The sequence below is a fragment of the Nyctereutes procyonoides genome, unplaced genomic scaffold (genome assembly GCF_905146905.1).
Source record: "Nyctereutes procyonoides isolate TBG_1078 unplaced genomic scaffold, NYPRO_anot_genome, whole genome shotgun sequence".
NCBI classification, from domain to species: domain Eukaryota; kingdom Metazoa; phylum Chordata; class Mammalia; order Carnivora; family Canidae; genus Nyctereutes; species Nyctereutes procyonoides.
Genome location: NW_026575139.1, coordinates 15020680 through 15040273, shown reverse-complemented (window position 1 = coordinate 15040273; position 19594 = coordinate 15020680).

The following is a 19594-nucleotide window of genomic DNA, read 5'->3' as shown; positions in this document are numbered from 1 at the left end:
TATTATGAATCCCTGGTAGTTCCCTTGCTTCACAGTCTGAATGAGTTTCTTTACCAGAATTTTTAATAGGAAGCTACGTGGGACAGGAGGGTTGGGGAAATCATATTTATTATGTGCCATACCAAACACAGTACATACCTATTAGCTATTTATATTCTCATGGCAACCCAATGATGTAGGTAAGCTTATATCCAGTTATGGAAAGCAAAACTGAGTTTTATAGGGTTCTGAAAAGCTAATAAGTAGTCCTAAGGCTTTGCAACTCTGCATTTATATTCTTTCCATGCTACAAATTTAAAAATAAACTTTTAAAGATTTGTCATAATAATTTTATATTTAATGATATAATATAGGGATTACTATGATTTAGATTCTGATCAGTGTGTGATAATAAATATCATAATGAGAAGAAGGCCTGAATGATTGTGCATGCTATAAAATAGCCTTGGTAGGTCTAGAGTTATTGGAGAAGGTGCAGATAAATGGCCTAAGGAAAGGAAGATGTTGTCATGAGTGAGGCTGGCCAAGGGTATGTCCTATTTCAAATGGAAGCATTTTACATTTTGAGTGTAAAGGAAATCAATAACGTGATCTGATCTGTGATTTAGAGGAAGTGCTGGAAACCAGAAGGCCAATAATTAGCCTTCCAAAAGTCAGGCAAAAGGTAATGAGGTTCTCAATAAATTCCCATCCTCTACAAACTTATCTGAAGGAAAACATACTCATTTAGTTAGGTATCTGAAACACTAGTGTAGCTCAAGGTTGTGGCAATTGGCTAATACTTCCTTAAAAAATCCTTTATTTTGAGATAGTAGAGATTCATAGGAAGTTGTAAAGAAATATACACAAGGTACTGTGAACCCTTCATCCAACTTCTCTATAGGTTGTAAAACTATTGGGAATCCCCTTTTGAAAGGGAAAAAAAAAACATATTTATCCAGGCTTTGCACTATATACCAGGTTGCTCATAATGCTAAAGTGCTTATGATTTTAAAATAAGCAACAATATCATAAAACAACCAGGAGAAAAAAATATATATATAGTTACAGCCTTTTGAATGACATTGTGAATGTTACACAAAAAACAAACACCATGAAGGAAAAAATAAGTTATGATACATATGTTTTTGAAATGTTCCCTGTTAAAATACAAACAATTAAGCAGCTCAAAACCTACATGTGGTACTTCAGTCTCAACTATCAGCAATCCCAAAGGCTTTGCCTCGCAGGACTCACAGGGGAACATGACACTGCACTCACCAGGCTTGTTGCACAGGCTGTGCGCTCAGTCTCTGAAAGGAGTTGCCCTCAAGGACTTATTCCCACCCACACACACTCTGGGTGACACCGTTTCTCCTAGACTTTACATTTCAGAGGCTACAAGTCAATTATTGTCCAAAACACAATCTAAACATGACAAAGATGCTATGGAGGGGAGTTTCTTCAAGTTTCTGGTGGATATTTCCAAGACAGGCAGGTCAAGGGCCACTTCTCTAAAGGAATTCTAAAGACCTGCCAGGATGAAAGGCCATAAGATATGCCAGGCAACAGGAGAACATGTGCAATGGCCCAATGATGGCAGGGATCATGGAGGAGGCCAGTGGAGGACCAGAAAAGGAGGGTCTGGAGCACAGAAAAGGAGGGTCAGTGAATTTCAGCAAGTACAAGTTAGTCCTTGGGATGTAGGTAGTGGCCGAATCATGTAGCTGAAGGGGGAGCAATTATACATATTTAGAGAGGGTAGATAATAAAAACCCCAATATTTCCCAGCAGGTAAGAAATTAGTATCTATTTTGAATGACCATTGCCTGTAGTCTAAAAACTATTAAAGAATAAAGCAGTCAGATCCATGTGCATCATCCATAATATGTTTCAGACTCTGGTTGCTCTGGATCCCAAGTCTGAATGATAGATTTGGTTAATTTACTGTATAATCAAGTTTGAGATGTAACTTGTTATACAAAGGCAGATCAGTTTTTGTCAATTCCTTGAAGAGAATCAATTATGGATTCTCTAGCAATCTTAGAGTAAAAAAATCTCTCTCTCTCTCTCTCTCTCTCTCTCTCTCTCTCTCTCTCTCTCGGCTTGCCATGTGTGGCCCTAATAATCTGATCCCTGTTTACTGCCCTTGAATCCTAAGAACTGAATGTTTTCTGAGTGTGCCAGCCTTCCTTTTAGATAGAGCACTGAGCTTTTGTGCATGTCTTTCATCTCCCTCTGCCTTGTCCTCCTAAGAAATACTTAGCTACTCTTCAGCTTAAGTAAATCTACTCTCAGAAACTTTTCGATAATCCCCTTTCACCTTGACAGCAAAGCTATGGTCTTATTTTCTTTCTTTAGACATTGCATATTAATCATTAAAGAAATTCTCTCTCCAAGTCTGCAATAGCATAGGAAGGATGTAGTTTTTATACATGTAGTTTTTTTGTATGTATTTCTGTATCTGTACATAGCATGATGGCTGCCACATATTTTGAATGAATGAATCATCTGTGCATTTACTTAAAAAATTGTTTTCATTATTACCAATTCAACTGATCCCGGTTTTTGTACTATAGGAAATAGAGAAGTTCTGATCGATGTACTATGGATCATTTTTGAATGACTGACTACATGTAAGCCTCTCTTAATCACTTTATTCTTAAACTATTTGTATGGGCACTGTGTTTGATTCACATGGTCAGATTTAAACTTTTGAAGGAAAAAAAAAGACACATATTTGCCTCCTCTCTGAACTCCCAGGTAGCACCAACCATATATTATCACATATAGTTTTTATTCTGCAAATTATTTATTTGTTTTGAAACACACACACATGCAAACACAAGGACAGAGATTTAAGAGTGGGGTTTTTGCATTCAATATTTAACAAAATTCTTCTTATATCTCTCGCTCATGGGGTTGAGTCTCCACATGAGCATTTTCTTCTATTCCCCTTTTCTTCTATTCCCATTTTCTTCTATTTCCATGAAATGGAAATTTAACTCAGATTTTGTTCTTGACATCCCTACGTAGGCTGTTCTTAATAAATGCAGTTGTTATTTCTAAGCCGGTTGTTGTAATTATATTTTTGTTGGCCTTCCTCATTATATTTCTTCTCCAGATGGTCCACAATTTAGGTTTTTGGCTTCCCTCCTAATATCAACCTATAGGAATATTACGCCATCTTCTTTTAAAAACAAATCTCAATTGGTTTCTTATTTGCCAATGGCTAGACCTTTGAAAGTCCTCATCCTGGGGCCTTTCGTATCTCAATGATTTCATTATGGAAGAGAGCCCCGTGGGAGATCCTGTTTTTCATTTCAGTCTGAAGAACGTTCTGGCAAAACTCTGATACCAGGGATTAGATTTTGACATCCTTACTTTTATATATAACATTATAAAAGCATTCTCTTCTAAAATTCTGCGGAATTGAAACTCATGAACTACCTGACTCATGACCACATTAACTGGAAAACAAGGCCATTTTTTATAAAACAAAAAAGAATAGTGTTATGCAAGTTTACAGCTCAAATGCAAAGGCATTTTGAATATGCATCTAGATTGTAAAGGGGATCATATCGACACTTATTTGTTTAATTCAAGAAAGGGCAAAATTGGTATATAAATTCTTGGACCTTCAGTTTCCTTTAAAAAAAGTAGAAAAAATAATAATTTTCCAATGAAGATGAAATAAGTTAATTTATGTAAAGTGCTTAGAAAAGTGCCTAACTATAATAATAATAATAATAATAATAATAATAATAATATCAATAAATGTTAACTACTATTAGTTGTAGTAGCAGTTTGTATTGATATACTCTACTAGCTAGCATTGAAGATTAGTCGTGGACACAAAACTATTAATTGTTTTACCTATAACTGTTGGGATTTGCATATTTTTCTTCCCCTCTTTTACTTTTTTCTGCCCCCTTTTTAAAAGATAAATGAATAGTAAGAACTGAAATCATATGCAGTTGTTGTTTTTAATAGGGCCAACTAATTTAACTTATTTCATAGACAGAACTGGTTCGGATTTAAGTTCCACTCTGGAAAAGCATTTCAAATACTAAGAATGTAAAAGTGAGAGAATAACCAGGACTTAACTGAAGATTCCTGACAGGAGAAAGAATTGACAGAGTGAAATAAGGAAAGTTCCTGTGGCTTTTTATGGGGGAAGGCACATGAAAAAATCTGGGACAGGGATTTCTTGTCATTGTTAATAACATCTTGACTCTTTGTGATTTCACTGTAGAAGCAGCTGGTCTTCATGGCTAAGGCAATTTCCAGTCACTCAAAGAGATGATTCTGTTTGAATTGTCACACAGGTAGATGGCAGAGTCATTTTGTGTAACAGAATCTACTGTAGGTAAGTATAATGGTGAATATGGCAGGCCCACTCCAGTCCTATTTACCAGTGTATATCCAGACACTAGCATGGTGCCTGGCCCATATATTGAGCTGGTACTCAATACTTGTGGAATGAAGAGGTAAAAGCATGGGTATAAAAAAGGAGCAAATGTCATATAATTCTAAATATTTACACATTTCATAAATTAAAAATGGTAAATATGTAGATAAATATGTAGATTCCAAAACTTAACTAACTTACCTGGGAACTTAAAAAATCCTGGTGCTCAGGACACCTGGATAGCTCAGTGCTTGGGCATCTGCCTTTGGCTCAGGTCATGATCTCGGGGTCCTGGGATGGAGTCTTGCATTCGGCTTCCCCAGGGAGCCTGCTTCTCCTTCTGCCTATGTCTCTGCCTCTCTCTCTGTGCCTCTCACGAATAAAAAATAAAATCTTTAAAAAATAAAATCCTAGTACTCAAGCTACACCCTAGACAAATTAAATCAGAATCTCTAACAGTGGGATCCAGGCATCAACACTATTTTTTTTCATAATCTTTCCAAGTGCTTCTACCAGGCAGCTTATGTTGATAAGCACTGACCTAGACCCAAAACAATGGAACACAATAAATGTGATGCAAAAGAATTACTGATAAAAAGGAAAAAAAAATGCCTCATGGATTAAAACAATTTTTACATTTATTTAACAAACATGCAGTGATAGCTATGGTATATAAAGATTTATAAGATAGATATTCTATGCTCAAGTAGCTTACAGTCTTACAAAATAGACACTCATATTCCAGGGCACAAAGTCTTATAAAGAGTCACAGATAAAGTACATTGGAAGTTATTAGGACAAGGACATTACTTTCAATTAGAGATCCTGGAAAAGGTTTCCCAAAAAAGGGGCAACTGAATAACTTATGAGTACAAATAGGACATACAGGAAATGTGTTTATTCTTTTTTAAAAAAATTTGTTTAAATATCAATAACTGTTATAAGGTAGTACAGTATGGATGCCATTTTAGATATATCATTATCCAATGAGATTTTCATGTAAAGATATAAAAATAGTAACAGCATTAGAAGTAAGACTATTCAGAAATAGTTGAAGATGGATTTGGTTTCAAGTTACTTCACCAAGTACTTGAATGTCTAAATTATTAACCTCCATTTTTTTGGAAGGATAACAATTACTTAAAAAGCCATATATTGAATCTTAACTCACTCCAGTAGGTCAAATTATCAAACTTACAGTACTGAAGTTAGTTTGCTGTTAGCACCAATACTATAGGACCTGCTTTGTGCTGTGTATTTAGGAGCAGCCTAACTTATGACCTTCAATGTCTATATAATGCATCCTGCTTTGCTTTCTCTAGCATTTTCTATTCTAACAGATTTAGCAATAATAATAAGTCAAACACACATGTATAAGTTTTGAATAGAGGTCAATCTATTTTCACCCACTTACCCTTTCCACACAAGTACATTCACATACCTCTCACCCTTAATGCCCTTGTCTTAGCCATACCTTCTAATTTCTACTTTAAGAAAAGAAACACAGGATATTACTATTTTGGCTCAATAAGGCTTCAGGACTTATTCATTCACATTCCTGCTTCTTTCATTCACTCAAGAAATAGTTACTGAGCCATATTATGCTACACAGCTTCTCAGACACTGAAAATAGAATAGGATATAAAACAGAAAGAAAAAAATATCTACTCAATGTATTGTATATTATAGTGAGAGATAAAGACAATAAACAAAGTGAATTATTACAATATGAAATATTTGTGATGTTAAATGTGCTAAAGAGAAAAATAAGACAGGAGATAAAAAGTATTAGTGGGGTTGATGTTACCAAGACGGTGGCATAAGAAAACCCAGCCTCTGTCCCTCCACAAAGATCAATGATTAGACAACTATTCATAACAAAAACAGCTGTTGGAGAGCTCTGGAGTCTACTTAGGAAACTTCAGCAACACAGTGGTAAAAAAAATAAACAGAGACTAAATGTACAAAAAGAGAAGTAAGGCAGCTTCATTTTACCTGCACTATTCCATCCTCCGAGCTGGCATTGTTCAGTGCCAAAAGGGATCCACCAAGCTAGAAAGAGTTCTCCTTGCTGGGAAAGAAAGTTTAGGGAGAGTAACCAGCTTACTCAGTTTTGGGGGGAGATTGTATCAAGGTCCCACTTCAATTTCATTCCACTCAGACCATCAAATCTGAGACATACAGAGACAGGAAAAAGGACTGTCCTTTCTCTGTCCTTCCTAGAGATAGGAAAAAGGAAGAAAAGCAAGGACTACCAGGAGCAGCCACACAGCAGGAGTGATGGCAATTTCCAGAGACCTGCATGGCAAACAAACCCAACTGCTTTCTTTACTGAAGGAACCCATGGCCAGTACATTGCTGGGTACCCCCTCCAGAATTCATCAGCTTTCTATTTGATACCAGGTGCCTGAGCCCCTTCTCCTCAACACCCTGATCTGAGCCTATGAGCCCTGCAGCAGCAGCCAACCCAGGCCTCTGTGGCTGCATGAGAGCAAGATGTCAGTATAGACTCCTGGAGCTGACCCTCACTGCTATACACCTGCTTGTGGCTAGCTCTTCCAGATGTGCATTTGCATGCTGCTGGCCTGACACCTGTTACCAGCTTCCATCATGTAAGCATACCTGAGGGGAGACCACACAGCCACAAGAAAGCATACCTGACAGCCATGGCCCCACAGGTTTTTGCGGGCATGAATGAGGCCCTATCTACTCCTATCTACTAGCACTGTCCTGCATCACTGTGCTAACCTGCAGTTAGTCCCTCTAGTTGAACACCTGCATGTCTACAGCCCAAACCCTGTCACATATTTCCACTGTCATGTGCCAAAGATAAGACTCAACCACCATGGTAGTATGTGTTGATAGCCAGAGCCCCTGCAGCTACCAGTGTGTCTGCAGTTGGCTATGGCTCTTGTTTTCTGCCCTGATCCTTGTTTACAGCTGGCCCTGTAGTTGGCTCCCAGTTGAGCGTAAAATTACACAGGCTCCTGTAGTTGGCTCCCAGTTGAGCGTAAAAATACCAAACTCTACTTACCACTGCTTTCTGCCCTGGTTTCTAGCTATTGGACCTGGAGATACTGCTAAGGATACCAGCAGCCCTTGCAGACTCCTTTGTAAATCCCCTACAAGCATTCAAAAAGGATTGTAGAGTTGTTGATGCTGTGGACACCAATGGCAAAAAACAAAGAGGCATCGCACCTCAAGGGACCACCCCATACCTTCACATTGGTGTCCTGCATCGTTAAACCAGAGATCATGACACACTTTATTGTGCCCCTACCTACAGGTGAAAGTCTTCCCTTACTAAAACTAGTCCATCAATTCTGGAAGAAGTGAATCCTTCATCCAATGTGTTGACACCTATGAAAACCTATAAGGGTAACAAAGAATCAGGAAAATCTGACTCTACTGAAGAGGTCAGTAAACCTTAGATAAGTGGCCCCAAAGAAAAGTAGAATTAGGAATTACCTAAGAAATAATTTAAAATAATTGTTCTAAAGAATGTCATAGAGCTAGAAGAAGACACAGATAAATGATTTAATGATTTCAGGAAAATAATATAAAAACAAAAGAAGTTCAATAAACAAGGAAACATAAATCATAGAAAACAACCAAACAAATTCTGGAGCTAAAAACAAAAACAGTGGCTAAGGGCACCTGGGTGGCTCAGTTAGGTAGATGTCTGCCTTTGGCTCAAGTTTGATTCCAAGGTCCTGGGGTGAACCCCACATTGGACTCCCTGCTCCACAGGGAGCCTGATTCTCCCTCTCTATCTGCTGCTTCCCCTGCTTGTGTTCTCTCTCGCAAATAAATAAATAAGATCTTAAAAAAATGAAAACAATGACTGAACTGAAGAATTCAATAGAGACTTAACAGTAGACTTAAACAAGCAGAAAAAAGAATAAGTCAATTGAAAGAGAGATCAATGAAATGATCCAATTGGAGAAACAAAAAGAAAAAAAAAAGATTGGAAAACAGTGGGGGAAAAAAACTCAACCTGATCTTTGGGATATCATCAAAAGGACCAATTTGCAAATTATGGGAGTCCCCAAAGATATGGAGAAGGGGCAAAAGGCTTATTTAAAGAAATACTGAAGGGATCCCTGGTTGGCTCAGTGGTTTAGCGCCTGTCTTCAGCCCAGGGCATGATCCTAGGGTCCAGGAATCAAGTCTTACATTGGGCTCCCTGCATGGAGCCTGCTTCCCCCTATGTCTGTGTCTCTGCCTCTCTCTCTCTCTCTCTCTCTCTCTCTGTGTGTGTGTGTGTGTGTCTCATGAATAAATAAAAATAAAAGTTTAAAAAATAAAAAAATAAAGAAATACTGATATAGAACTTCCCAAATCAGGATAAGATTTCAATATCCAAGTTTATAAAACTCATAGGTCACTAAGCAAAATCAACTTAAACAGATTTCCTCCAAGATATATTATAGTAAAACTATCAAAAATCAAAGATGAAGAGAGAATCCTAAAAACAATAATAGAATACAGCTTGTAAGTCCTAAGGGAACCTCTGTAAGGCTATGAACAAGATTATCAGAAGAAACCTTACAGAAGGAGCAAATGGGATGATATATTGAAAGTGCAGAAAACAAAAGCAAAAGAAAACTGCCAACCAAGAATACTTTACACAGCAAAGCTGTCCTTCAGAAATGAAGGAGAGATAAGGACTTTCTCACACAAATAAAAGCTAAAGGAATTTATCATCAGTAGACTTGCCTTATAAGAAATATTGAAAGGAATTTTTCAAGCTGAAATAAAAGATGCTGATCTGTAACAGGAAAACATATGAAAAGTATTCAACACATTGGCAAAAATAAGTATATAGTCAGACTCAGAATACTTTAATAATGCAATATAGTGGAGTGCTAACCACTTAATTCTAGTATAAAGGTTAAAGGACAAGCATATAAAAAAACTATAGCTACTATATTTTGTTAATGAATACACAATATAAAAAGAAATAAGGCCATCTGAGTGGTTCAGTCAGTTAAACGTCTGCCTTTGCTTGGGTCATAATCCCAGAGTCCTGGGATCAAGCCCTCCATTGGACTCCCTGCTCAGTGGACATCCTGCTTCTCCCTCTCCCTCTGATTCTCTCTCTGCTTGTGCTCTTTTCTCTCTGTGTGTGTCAAATAAATAAAATCTTTAAAAATAAATAAAAATAAAAAGATAAATTATGACATCAAAAACATAACAGTGAAGGAGTAAAGGGTAATATTTTCATATGTGATTAGAGATAAGTGTTATCAGCATGAAATGGACTATTATATTTATAAGATGTTTTATGTATGCCTCAGGGTAACTACAGAACACAAAGCTACTACAGTCACAAAAAATAGAGAAGAGGATCAAAGCATACCATTGTAAAACGTTTTCAATTCACAAAAGTGGGGAGCAAAAGAGGGGGAAAAAAAGGAACAAAAGAACAATCAAGCATCCAGAAGACAATAGTGTGTCATTATTAAGTCCTTACCTATCAATAATTATTCCAAATATGAATGAATTGAGTTTTCCAATCAAAAGACATTGAGTGGCATCAAACTAAAAAGCTTTTGAACAGTCAAGGAAACCATCAATAAAACAAGAAGGCAACTTACTGATTGGGAGAAGATACTTGCAAATTATATATTCAGTAAGGGGCTAATATCCAAAATATGTAAAGAACTTATACAACTCAATAACAAAAAAAAAACAAATAATTCAATTAAAAATGTGACGAGGATCTGAATAGATGTTTTTCCAAAGAAAACTTATGAGAATGACTAAAATCTAAAATACAAGAAAAAAGTGGCAAAAAGGATATGGTGAAAGATGAACTCTTGTACCCTATTGGTGGGAATGCAAACCAGTGGAGCCACTGTGGAAAGCAGTATGGAGGTTCCTAAAAAAATTAAAAATAGAATTTCCAGTCACTCCACTACCAGGTATTTACCAAAGAATATGAAAACACTAAAGTGAAAAGATATATGTACTATTGTGCTTACTGCAGTATTATTTCCAGTAACCCAATTAAGGAAGCAGCCCAAGTGTCCATGAATGGATAAAGAAGATGTGGCATATATATATATATATATATATATATATATATATATATATATAACTCAACTATAGAAAAAATAAAATGGAATACTACTCAGCTATAGAAAAAAATGGAATCTTGCCATTTGCAGCACTGTGGATTGGTCTAGAGAGTATAGGGGATTAGACAGCCAGAGAGCCAAATACAATATGAATTCACTCGTATATGGAATTTAAGAAACAAATGAACAAAGAAAAAGAAACAACATAAAAAAACAGACTCTTAATTATAGAGAACAAACTGATGGTTCCCAGAGGGCAGGTGGGTGGGAGAATGAATACACTTATGATAAGCACTGAGAAATGTACAGAATTGTTGAATCACAATATTGTACATTTGAAACTAATATAACACTATATGTTAACTATACTGCAATGAAAATTAAAATTAAAAACAAAACAAACAAAACAAAAGGCTAAAACCAGAAAAACCATATGAGCCATTAATTCCACTTCTGAGTATTCATCCAAAGAAAACAAGATACACTGATTTAAAAAGATATACACACCCTACATTTATTGTAGCATTACTTATGATAGCCAAGTTATGGGAGCAACAAAAGTATCCATCAATAGATGAATGAATAAAGAAAATGTTACATATATATATGTTACATATACATATATATATATATATAACTCAGCCATAAAAAAAGAATGAAATCTTGCCATTTATGACAACATGGATGGACTTAGAAGGAATCATGCTAAGTGAAATAAATCAGACAGAAAAAGACAAATACAATATGTGTGGATTCTAAAAAATAAAACAAATAAAAACTAGAAATAGAGTCATAAAATACAGAGAACAAACTGGTAGTTGCCAAAGGGGAGGGGAGTGGAGGCTGGGAAGAATAGGTGAAGGAAATTAGGAGGTACAGATTCTCACTTATAAAATGAATGAGTTCTAGCGATGAAAATTACACAATAGGGAATATAGTCTATAATACTGTAATAACTTTCTAACATGCCATAAGGTAACTATACTTATCTTGCTGATTGTTTTAAAGTGTATATAATTGTCAAATCACTATGTTATACACCTTAAACAAATATACTATTGTATAACTATATTTCAATAAGAAAAAAGGCAGAGTGACAGGATAGCTTAAAACAAAACAAAGCAAATGACCCAAGTATATGCTATGTACAAGAGACTACAGCTTAACAGGCACATAGTGGCTCAAAGTGAGGGAATAGAAAATGGTATTCCATGTAAAGTGAAAACCAAGGTAGCAAGGGTAGCTATACTTATATCAGCAGAAATAGACTTGAAGCCAAAATGGTAAGACAAAGAACATTGTTATAGGATGATAAGAAGACACAATTATCATAAATATATATGCACTCTGCATTGGAGCTCTAAATGTAGTAAGTAAATACTAAAAGAGCTAAAGGGAGAAATAAGCAAAAATCCAATAACAGTAGAGGTCTTGAGTACCCTACTTCTAAGAATGGATAGATCTAAACAGAAAACTGGCAAGGAAGGGCACCTGGGTGGCTAAGTCGGGTTCAACAGCTGCTTTAGGTTCAAGTCGTAATCCCAGGGTCTTGAGATCAAGTGCCCCATTGGGCTTCCTGCTCAGCAGGGAATCTGGTTGTCCCTCTGCCCCACCCCTGCTCATGCCCTTTCTCAAATAAATAAATAAAATCTTTAAAAAATATATTTTATTTATTTAGTCATGAGAGTCAGAGAGAGAGACAGAGAGAGAGAGAGAGAGAGAGAGAGAGGCAGAGACACAGGCAGAGGGAGAAGCAGGGTCCGTGCAGGGAGCTTGATGCGGGACTTGTTCCTGGGATCCCAGCATCACAACCTGAGTTGAATGCTGATGCTCAACCACTGAGCCGCCCAGATACCCAAATAAAAGAAATCTTTAAAAAAAAGAAAATTCACAAGGAAATGTTGGAATGGATCCATTTTTTAGACCAACTGGACCTAACAGACATATACAGAGCATTCCATCCAACAATAACACCATACACATTCTTCTCAAGCACAAATGGATACTTCTCCAGGATAGATCATATGATAGTTCACAGAACAAATCTTAGGAAATTAAAAAAAAAAACTTAAAATCACAATAAATATTTTTAACCATAGTGGCATGAAATTAGAAACCAATAATGAGGAAAGCTGAAAGATTTACAAATATGTGGAAATTAACACATTCCTGGAGAACCAATAGGTCAAAGAATAAACTTAAAGTGAAATTTAAAAAAAAATCTTGAAATAAAGGAAAAAGGAAACACAACATATCAAAACCTATGGGATGCTGCAAAATCAGTTCTAGGAGTGAAGCTTAAAGACTTCAAGTAAACAACCTAACTTTATATCTCATAGAACTAGAAAAAGAACAAGGCAGCCTGGGTGGCTCAGTGGTTTAGTGCCACCTTCAGCCCAGGGCCTGATCCTGGAGACCCAGGATTGAGTCCCACATAAGGCTCCCTGCAGACCAGGAAAATAACAGAAAATATCAATGAAACTGAGGGCTGTCTTTTTTTTAATATAAACAAAATTGATAAACCTTTATCTAGACTAATAAATAAAAAAGAAAGAGGACTCAAAGAAATAAATTTGGAAATTAAAGAGGAGACATTATAACTGATACCATAGAAATACAAAAGATCTTAAAAGCCTACATGAGAAAGTATATACTAACAAATTGGATAACCTAGATACTTAAATGTTCTAAATTCCTATAAGCAATATAACCTACCAAAACTGATTCAGGAAGAAACAGAATATCTGAACAAACCAATTACTGGTAAAGAGATTATATCAGTAATCAAAAGCCTCCCCATAAAGAAAAGCCCAGGACCAGATAGTTTCACTGGTTGAATTCTACCAAATATTTAAGTAATTAACAACAATATTTCTCAAATGCTTCTAAAAAATTAAGGAGGAAAGAACATTCACAAACTCATTTTATGAAGTCAGTATTACCCTGATATGCAAGCCAAATATGGACACTCCAAAAAAAAAAATTCCACAGTATGTTAAAGGGTCATACAACATGATCGAGTGTTTTGCCCTTGCAATGTAAGGATGTTTGAACATACAGAAATTAATAAATGTGATATAGTCAATTAATATAATGAAAGATAAAAAATATGATCATTTCAATAGATGCGAAAAAATGATGAAATACATTATTTCATGATGAAGACGCTTAGCAAATTGGGTAAAGAGGGAATGCACCTCGACATAATAGAGGCCATAAATGACAAGCTCACAGCTAACATAATAGTAAATGATGAAATGTTGAAAGCTTCTCCTAAGAGATCACGAACAAGATAAAGGTGCCAACTCTCACCAGTCTTATTCAACATAGTGCTGGCAATTTTAGCCAGAGCAATCAGGCAAGAAAATGAAAAGGCATCAAAATCAGAAAGGAAGTAGAAAAATTTTCTTTGTTGCAGATGATAGGCTCTTTTATGTAGAAAATCCGAAAGATTCCACCAAAAAACTGTTAGAACTAATTGATGAATTCTGTAAATTTTCAGCATATAAAATCAACATGCAGAAACAATTACATTTGTATGCACTAACAATGAAATATTTGAAAAAAGAATATTATTGAACCTCAATAAAGAAGGAGATTCTGACTTTTCATCAACATGGATAGACATTGAGAGCATTATGTTAAGTAAAATAAGCCAATCAGACAGAGACAAATACTGTATGAAATTGCTTATTTGTGGAGTCTAAAAAGAGCCAAACTCATAGAAACAGAGAGTAGAATGATGATTACTAGAGAATGGGGAGTGGGAGAAATAGGGATGTGTTGAAAGGATACAAACATCCAATTTTAAAATGAATGAGTTCTGGGGATCTGATGTATAGCATTGCAATTATAGTTAATAAAACTATTATATACTTGAAAGCTGAGAGAAGAAATCTTAAAAGTTCTAGCTTTAGAAAAAGAAAATGTTATCATGAAAAGGAAATGCGACATGTTGGAGATATTAGCTAATCTGATGATAGTCATTTTGTGATATATAAGCGTATATTAATTAAAGTGTTTTACACCTTAAAAATATAAAATATTGTATGTCAATTACATCTCAGTAAAGCTAGAGTAGAGTATTTGAGGGGGAATGTGAGTGGTCATTGCAAAAGAAGCCAAAGAAGACTTCACTGGGGAAAAAATTATGCTGAGTGAAGTAAGTCAATTGGAGAAGGACAAACAGTGTATGTTCTCATTCATTTGGGGAATATGAATAATAGTGAAAGGGAACATAAGGGAAGGGAGAAGAAATGTGTGGGAAATATCAGAAAGGGAGACAGAACATAAAGACTCCTAACTCTGGGAAACGAACTAGGGGTGGTGGAAGGGGAGGAGGGCGGGGGGTGGGGGGGTGAATGGGTGACGGGCACTGAGGGGGACACTAGACGGGATGAGCACTGGGTGTTATTCTGTATGTTGGTAAATTGAACACCAATAAAAATCAATTTATTAAAAAACGATATGGTAGTAAAAATATGAATAAAACTAGGGAATAAGGAATGTAGATATTTGAGGAATGAGAATTCCTGACAGAGATAATAACAAGTGCAAACGTCCTAAGGCAGGGGTGTGCTAGAGTTTTTAAAGACGGGGGGGGGGGGGGGTCTGTGTTGCCACGGCATTGAGTAAGGAAAAGAATAGTAGGAGTTGTGTCAGAGAACTAGAAGTGAGAAGTTGGCTCATCATGTGAACTCTACAAACCATTGTAAAGAATTGTGGTTTCTATGCTGTGGAAGTGATAAACCTTGGGAACTTTTGGTTTGTGTTTATCTTTCCTCCTTGGAAAATCATTATTGTAATTATTAGCACCATAGTTAAGTCTTGCTTGTATTTATACTCCATGTAACTGGAATTATGTAGGGTTTGCTCTTTTGTTTCTTGCTTCTTTTTTTTTTGTTTTTGTTTTTGAGTTTTTTTGTTTTTATTTTTTATTTTTGTTTCTTGCTTCTTTTGCTCATTATGATATTTGTTACATCTCTCCATAATACTGTATGCAGTTGTAGTTCATGCATTTGCATTACCTTATAGTATTACACTAAATTGATATCATTTTTGTATCCATTATATAGATGTTTGAGGAGGTTGCACTTTGGAAATATTGTGAATATGTGCTATTATGAACATTATTTTGGAGAACACTTTTTTGTGTACTTTATAGATAGCAGGAGTTGACTCTCTGGTTCAGGTGTTCTGGGCATAGTTAGCATTCATAGCACATGCAGTTCAGTGGTGCCAAAGCAATACTTGGGAAGTCCAAACTTTGAGATGAGCCTGGGCAGGTTGACAGTGCACAGAGATGGAGACAGTGACTATGACACATTAGGAACAAGGTAGTCTGATTTCCTACATAGTGGATGAACTAAGAAAGGTTTTACAAAGTGAATGACATAAACAGATTATGTTTAAATAGATAAATCTGGCAGTTATGTGAAGGAAATTTAAAAGGAAGAAGCAGTTAGGACACAACTCTAGTTGTCTAGAGAAGAAAGGTAGTAGAGACAGGGAAGAGAGAAGAGCTTCAAGAAAAAACTTTGGGGTCTTGGCAATTGATGGATGATGCAGAAGGGTAAGGAGAGAGTGGCCAAAGACCCCCTGCACAGCAGCTGGAGCAACTATGTAGCTTCAGAGGTTTAAAATAGGAGACTAGGGATGCCTGGGTGGCTCAGCGGTTGAGCATCTGCCTTTGGCTCAGGGCGTGATCCTGGAGACCCAGGATTGAGTCCCACATTGGGGTCCCTGCATGGAGCCTGTTTCTCCCTCTGCCTGTGTGTCTCTCCCTCTCCCTCTGTGTCTCTCATTAATAAATAAGTAAAATCTTTTAAAAAATTTAAAAATCTGGGATCCCTGGGTGGCGCAGCGGTTTGGCGCCTGCCTTTGGCCCAGGGCGCGATCCTGGAGATCCGGGACCGGGATCGGGTCCCACATCGGGCTCCCGGTGCATGGAGCCTGCTTCTCCCTCTGCCTGTGTCTCTGCCTCTCTCTCACTGTATCTCTCATGAATAAATAAACAAAATCTTAAAAAAAAAAAAATTTAAAAATCAAAAAAAAAAATAAAACAGGAGACTAGAATGGAAGTATAATTTCAGGGAGAAATTAATGAGTGTACTATTAGACATGTTGAGTTTTAGATGTTAGATGAACATCACAGAAGTCTGGCAGGTATTTCGATATCAAAGGTTGAAGTTGAATCCCTGGTCTGGCTGGGGGTAGATATTTTAGAATCATTAGTATAGGTTTGTTTCAGAAACCATGATGGTACAGAAGTGACTTGAAAGAGCCTACAGAATCCAAAGAGCAAAAGGGTGAGGGTAGAAACCTAAGATACCAAAGCATTTACTGGAGTCAATGGTGGTTGGCAGTCAGGCATCCACAAAGGCAGAGAGACAGCTGTAGGGAGGAGGCAAGGCGAGAAGCCCAAAGTTTAAAAGGAATGAACCTGTTGACAAATGAAGCAGAGAATGGATCCGTGAAAGATAGGGACTGCGAAATAGCCATTGGTTTTGACAGCTAGGGAGTTATTGCTGCCTTTAGTGACAGCAATTTTGCTTGTGTTGTGGGGGCAGAAACCAGCTTCAAGATCGAAAGCGTGGAAGTGGTTAAGCTGGAAAGTAGAATTGAATAAAGTCTGTCCTTTATAAGAAAGGATGGCCAGGTTGGGGGTGGAGGGATGCAACTAGGAGAAATGGGATCAAGAAATAATTGTTTTGTTATTCATTATTTTTTTCTTTTAGTCTTAGGGTGAAGGACAGGAGGGTGTTTTAAAATATGAACAGAAGGAGTGAACCAGTATCATATAAGAAACTAAAAATACAGGGAAAATAGTGAGAAGGTTTGGAGAAATAGTCCTCAAAAATCCAGGGTTGCCTGGGTGCCTCAGTCAATTAAGTGTCTGACTTTTGATCTCAGCTCAGGTGTGGATCTCAGGATTTTGAGTTCAAGCCCTGCACTGGCCTCCACACTGTCGGTATTTAGCTTTTTCCTTTTACTACGGTCTCCATCAACCTCATTTTCATATGAGGCCAACTTCACTTGTGTGTGTATGTATATATATTACCTGTCCTGGCCCACATTATGCTACATAATGGTAACAATGTTAGCCATAAAAAAACATGTTTTATACGTTCAAGTCAAAAGTATATACTCAACGTAGAGAGGGGAAACTGAGTCTGAGAGTGCTATAAATAAATTGCCTAGGGCAATATTGGATGAACAGCTACAGGATTTAAATCCAGCTCTGTCTAGATCCAAAGTCTATGCACTTCCTACTGAATTAGGCTGACTTGACTCCCATAATATTTGTATATAAATTTACGGGTCATCTTGATAAGGATCTGGCAGTGACCAGCCCCTTCCTGAGCTGTTGAAGGAGGTAAAGCTTGCTGTACCATCTGCTTTTACATCCTGAGGGTAAAGAGTGAGTTATCTGTAATGCTAATTGTCCCTTATTTCACTAAAGCAGATACAACTTTAAAAAAAATCAAAGGATAGTTCTTCTGTCCCTTCCAACCATCCATAGCAAACTATTTGATGCATGACTTTTCCGATCCTTCCTTATTACTAGTTATTAAAGAGAAAGGCATTAAGATTGGCTATTTAGGGTGGCTTTCTAAACAAAGGACGCTACCAGCCTTAAGATATAATAAAGCATTGTATTACTTTTATGGCCTTAGTTTATTTGAGTTTGGCTTGGCTGGATTTTAGCTAATATACTTTGCAAACAATCTGTATTTTAAGTAAGTACCTTTTAAATTTCACTGCTGCTTCTTTATAGAGGCATTTGGAAGAGCAAAAGGAGGACTCTCTAAGTATGAATCATGTCTTTGGAGAGGTTGGTCTTGGACACAGGCAAATTGTACATACTGTAATGAATGGCCCTCCCTTGGGGGTACAGCCATATTTTACCAAAGATGCTCCTGTGAAAATTCATGGGCCAAATGCACTCTCTTTGGGAAAGGAAGTAATGTTTGGGAGATCCAAGCTTTAATTATTGATTATTCTTCTTGAGTAGCAGATACAGAAACCCTCATAACATAAGGCATGACCGGGTAAGTGGGTGGACATAGGTGGCCTTCATGACTCTAAACAGCTTGATGATGGAATCTATTTAAGTTTCAACCTTTCTAATTCACTTTTAGAGCATACTTATTATTTTAAAAGAATGAAGCTTGCTGAGTAAAATATTGTTCACCTGTGCCTATGATGTTTCCTTAAAAAAAGCATAGCCCTACATCACACTTTGATATTTTAGGTGAAGGAATGCATTAAGAACATTTGCTTGCTCCTATCCTTAACTGACATTTGAGTTGTCAGATTGAATTGTATAAATAGTTTGTATAATTGTCGACTGAATTGTACTAATACAATTGCTTTGAATTGCATTATTATTATCATTATTTTAATTTTCTCTTAATTGACTAAATTTAAAAAATATTTGGTGCCAGCGATCCCTGGGTGGCTCAGCGGTTTACTGTTACCTTCAGTACAGCACGTGGTCCTGGAGACCAGGGATCGAGTCCCACGTCCCGCTCCCTGCATGGAGCCTGCCTTGTACCCATCTCTCTCTGCCTATCTCTCTCTCTCTCTCTCTGAGTCTCATGAATAAATAAATAAAACCTTAAAAAATATTTAGTGCCTATTCTTTGCTAGGCCTTAATATGCAGTTTTGAATTGAATACATTGAAATCCTTATTTTGTGAATTCAGCATTATTGTTGGGAATAAGCTTGAACAAAATAATTATAAAAAAAATATATGATATTGAAATTATAAACAGTGTGCGGAGGCACAAAGAGCCAGGAGAAAGTGTAGTGGGGGAAGATGTAATTTTTATTTGTAAAGATGTCCTTGGGGAAGTTGGTGTTTAGTAGAAGGAAAGTAGGAGTAGGAGGTAATGAGCTCAAGAGTAACCATGAGAATTTTCTGGGTCATGCCACTGAACATAAAACTCAGGTGGGTCACATTTTATTGAAATGAAGCTGTGTGTTTTGAGTTATTTTAGTCTATGGTTGAAGGAGGTTGATGTAAGACCATCAGCATTATTTGAAGATATGATTACGTGCCAGAGACTTTCCACGTACTGTCCTGTTTACTACTCACTATAGGCCACTAATACTGAT